A 4,010-nucleotide genomic window follows, 5' to 3' on the forward strand; every position below is an offset into this window, starting at 1 on the left:
CTTACCCTTAAACTAAATATCCATACTTCAGGAAACAAGAGAGAAATAAATTCCCCATGGGAAGCTTGGTTTGAAGAATTAGACCACAAAGGCAACACAAACATCTCTTGCTATGTAAATAGTTGTAGACTTCCTGGCACTGACTTCAGTTGGTGGGAATGTACAAGTCTTGCCTCCCAGTAAATTCCAGTTTGATAAGTCTGTGCCTTACACGTAGGTCTCCTCATCTTCCTTTGTACCTAATGTGGTGTTAATGACATACAACTTAATACTTACAGGATTAAGCTGAACAGATTAAGTTCAATATAACAAGTGATAGGAAATAACAGGAAAGAGAAAATTATACATTTAGAAAAGAAAAATCCCACAGATGACCATTTCATCCCCTCTTTCCCACGCTCTGCTCTCAGAATCACAGTAGCAATTTGACTTCTGCAATGTTTTGACCTAGAACATTCTAGGCATACACTCACAGAGGCCCCCACAAGACCTGCCTCTCCTTCCTGACCATCCCATGCAAAGGACACATACTGGAACTACTGGGATAGTCTTTGGGACATGTCTTAAGAACAGATAAATGGGGGATATTGAGTTAGGATTTCCAAGATCTCCTTCATCTTCCTTAGAATAATATTTAGAAACTTGCTGGAAGTAGGTTGAAAATGTATGTGGTCAGGAAATAAATTACTAAAGAAATAGAAAAGTGAAAAAATATAGGGGGAACGAGACTGGGTTTTACCAACTGTTGACAGTTCTCCGTGGCATGAACACTGATACCGCCATCAATGTAGTTCTTGAGCGTTCTTGTCTCTTGCAATGCATCCTTATGTGTCTTGTCGTCTTGAAATAGATTCCTTATCCATAATAAAGTTTGTTCTCTTGTTTCTGATGATTTACATGCCTCACAGATTCTAAAAATTCATAAATTACAGCTAGTATTTGGAAATTCTTACAGAAATCAACACCATCTTAGATATGTGTTTATTGACCACTAGAGTTTGATCATTATGAATAAGTATATTCATAATCATTACCAAATTTATTTTTTTACTTACTACATTTTAATTAATAGTACTGATATTAACTGTTTTGGAAACATTGTGATAAGCTAGGTCTGAAAACGGACTTCAAGGAAACAGTATTTTCCGGACCCGAGAAGACTGGTGTTCATGTGGACCCACAGTCTGTGGCAGCAGGAACACAACCTGCACCAACTCAAGTCGGACAAAATCCCAGCACAAAGAAGAGGAAGAGGACAGGAAGTCTCACCCGAAGATAAAAAGCTATTTGCAATTGATAGCTACTGGGAGAGGGAAAATCTGTGTTCTTCACTGGAAACTGACACTGGGTATATCAAACACACTTCAGAACATACCCCATGTTTAGGAGAAGTTGGATAACACAAAACTGACAGCACTCTGTGTGTGTGTGTGTGTGTGTGTGTGTGTGTGTGTATTTGGTTTTCTGTTTGCTTGGTTGGTTTGGTTTTGGTTTTCAAGAAGGAAAAAGAACATAAAGTTGCACAGAGAAGTTGCAATGATCTGGCAGGAGTTGAAGGGAAAAGAATATGATTGAAATACATTGCTCATAATTAAAAAATAAATATGAACATTAAAAGTAGTATATATTTTTATTTTATGGATTTTTATTGCACAAGTCTTTCATAGTTACAGAGGACAGTGTACCTGGCATTTTTTTCTCTTTGATTTTTCTTCATGTTTGTCCTGTAGTTTTACATTAGAGGAAGGCTTCTGTTGTACAGAGGTGGGGTTTCTAGAACACTGTTGAAAGGATGAGGGGCAGTGAGGCAGATAAAATTCATCAGGAATTCCTTTATTTTTAATCAGCACAATAGCATTACTTTCATAAGCATGTCACAGTCAGTGCAGCAGGAGACAACCTCACACTACCACAAGCAGTGTGAGAAGTTCTCTGAAAATTTAGGGACCCTCATTTAGATCAATCTTGATTCTTCATTTCACTGAAGAAACTAATTTCAGGGCAAGACAGAATGAAGTTGAAATTTGGGTTAAGATTTATTTGTGTTATTTTAATAAAATGTATATTGTGTCTATGTGTGAGTGTGTAGTCATGAGTGCAGGTACATTCAAAGTCCAGAAGAAGATGTTAGATTCCCTGGAGCTGGAGTTACAGTTGCTTGTGAGCTGTTCAACATGGATGCTAGGAACTGAGCTCAGGTCCTCTGGAAACATAGCAGGTGCTCTTAACCACTGAGCCATCTCTCCAGCCCCCTGAGTAGCAGTTCATTGAGAAGAAAATTTAATCTTTTTCTAGAAGAATATTAACAGAAAGAAAGATATGCAAGAGAAGAATCAGATGCACCAAAGAGTGAGGGTATAGGCTTCTTAGAGCAGAGACACATTTAAGGGTCCATGTTGTGACTGCATATAGGAAACGTTGGGAATGTCATTGCTCAGAGAGCTTTAAAGGGATCTTTTCCTTCTCTCTATCCCTCTACTCCATAATTGAGACCATAAGGTGGCTTCTTCGTGGAATTATAACCTGGTGTGTTAAAACCTGGAGCCAGTAGGTTGCAAAGGTAGCTATGCCATGTCCTTTTATGTGATGGGCTTCTGGAAGAAGAGAAAGGCTTTAAGCAAGTGTTGTTAACTGTGTTGGAATTCTTTTTTTTCCATTTATTTATTTATTAAAGATTTCTGTCTCTTCCCCACCACTGCCTCCCATTTCCCTCCCCCTCCCCCAATCAAGTTCCCCTCCCTTGTCAGCCCATAGAGCTATCAGGGTTCCCTGCCCTGTGGGAAGTCCAAGGACCACCCACCTCCATCCAGGTCTAGTAAGGTGAGCATCCAAACTGCCTAGGCTCCCACAAAGCCAGCACGTGCAGTAGGATCAAAAACCCATTGCTATTGTTCTTGAGTTCTCAGTAGTCTTCATTGTCTGCTATGTTCAGCAAGTCCGGTTTTATCCCAGGTTTTTCAGACCCAGGCCAGCTGGCTTTGGTGAGTTTGATTCAACTAGTGAGAGTCCTCAGCCAGACTCTGGGGTGAGAGAGCCTCTCCCTTCCCATGCCTTGATAATTTTCCTTGTTTTTCTATCCTGTCTCATGTGCATATGTCAATTTCTATGTCTTGTTTGAAACAACTGTAGAGATGATCTAAAAGTCATGTACTTTCCTCAAGTATTTTAAGACAATGAAGATACTACTGAAGGCTCTAATACCTGCATCAAGTCTTATCTTGTCACATTTAACTGTCTTCAGTTTTAAGTGAATCTATCTGTAAAATGTGGAAAAAACAGTTATCTATTCCAAAATACCTTCCTTAACTTTATCTCCTTCTGGAACACAGTGTTTAACATGAGTTTATAGATCATTTACTTAGGTTTATACCTGATATATTGATCCTTTGACATTTATTGTGAGAAATTTCTCTTACACATTTTATTCAGCCCATGTGAAGCTATATTATTTTTGTCTATTATTTGGTGACATCTAAAAGTCTTGTTAATGGGCACAAGCAGTACAGCAATCAGAAATAATTGCAACTTATAAAGTACCTTTTAGCTGTGTTATTTAAAGCAATTACAATTTCTATATACAATATTTTGATTGGCTATTGTATTTGTCAGCTCATTAAAATTCCATTCACATTATATTCTCTGTATCAGAAAAAAATAATATATCAGGAAAAGACCTAAGGAACTGATAGGTAGGAGGATATTGGAGGAGAGAAACTATTGCTCAGAGTTTCTCCATAGCCATACTATCATGGTTGAGGAGTGAAAGCCTGGTCAGGGATACTTCTTGCACAGGGGTGCAACTGATGAGGACTTGCTGAGGAAAACTTGAAACTTCTGCATTTTTTACACATGAAAAGGTTCCAGTGATGCATGAAGGATCAGGGAAACAAATGCCTTACGACAATGTGTTCAGGTATTCAGACACAGTGCTCTTATTCTTTATAGTGTAGAAACAAAATACTGTTTTAAGTAATCTGAATGTAATACAATTATTCTCTCTTATTTATTCA

This window comes from Microtus ochrogaster, chromosome 16 (genome assembly GCF_000317375.1).
Source record: "Microtus ochrogaster isolate Prairie Vole_2 chromosome 16, MicOch1.0, whole genome shotgun sequence".
NCBI lineage: Eukaryota > Metazoa > Chordata > Mammalia > Rodentia > Cricetidae > Microtus > Microtus ochrogaster.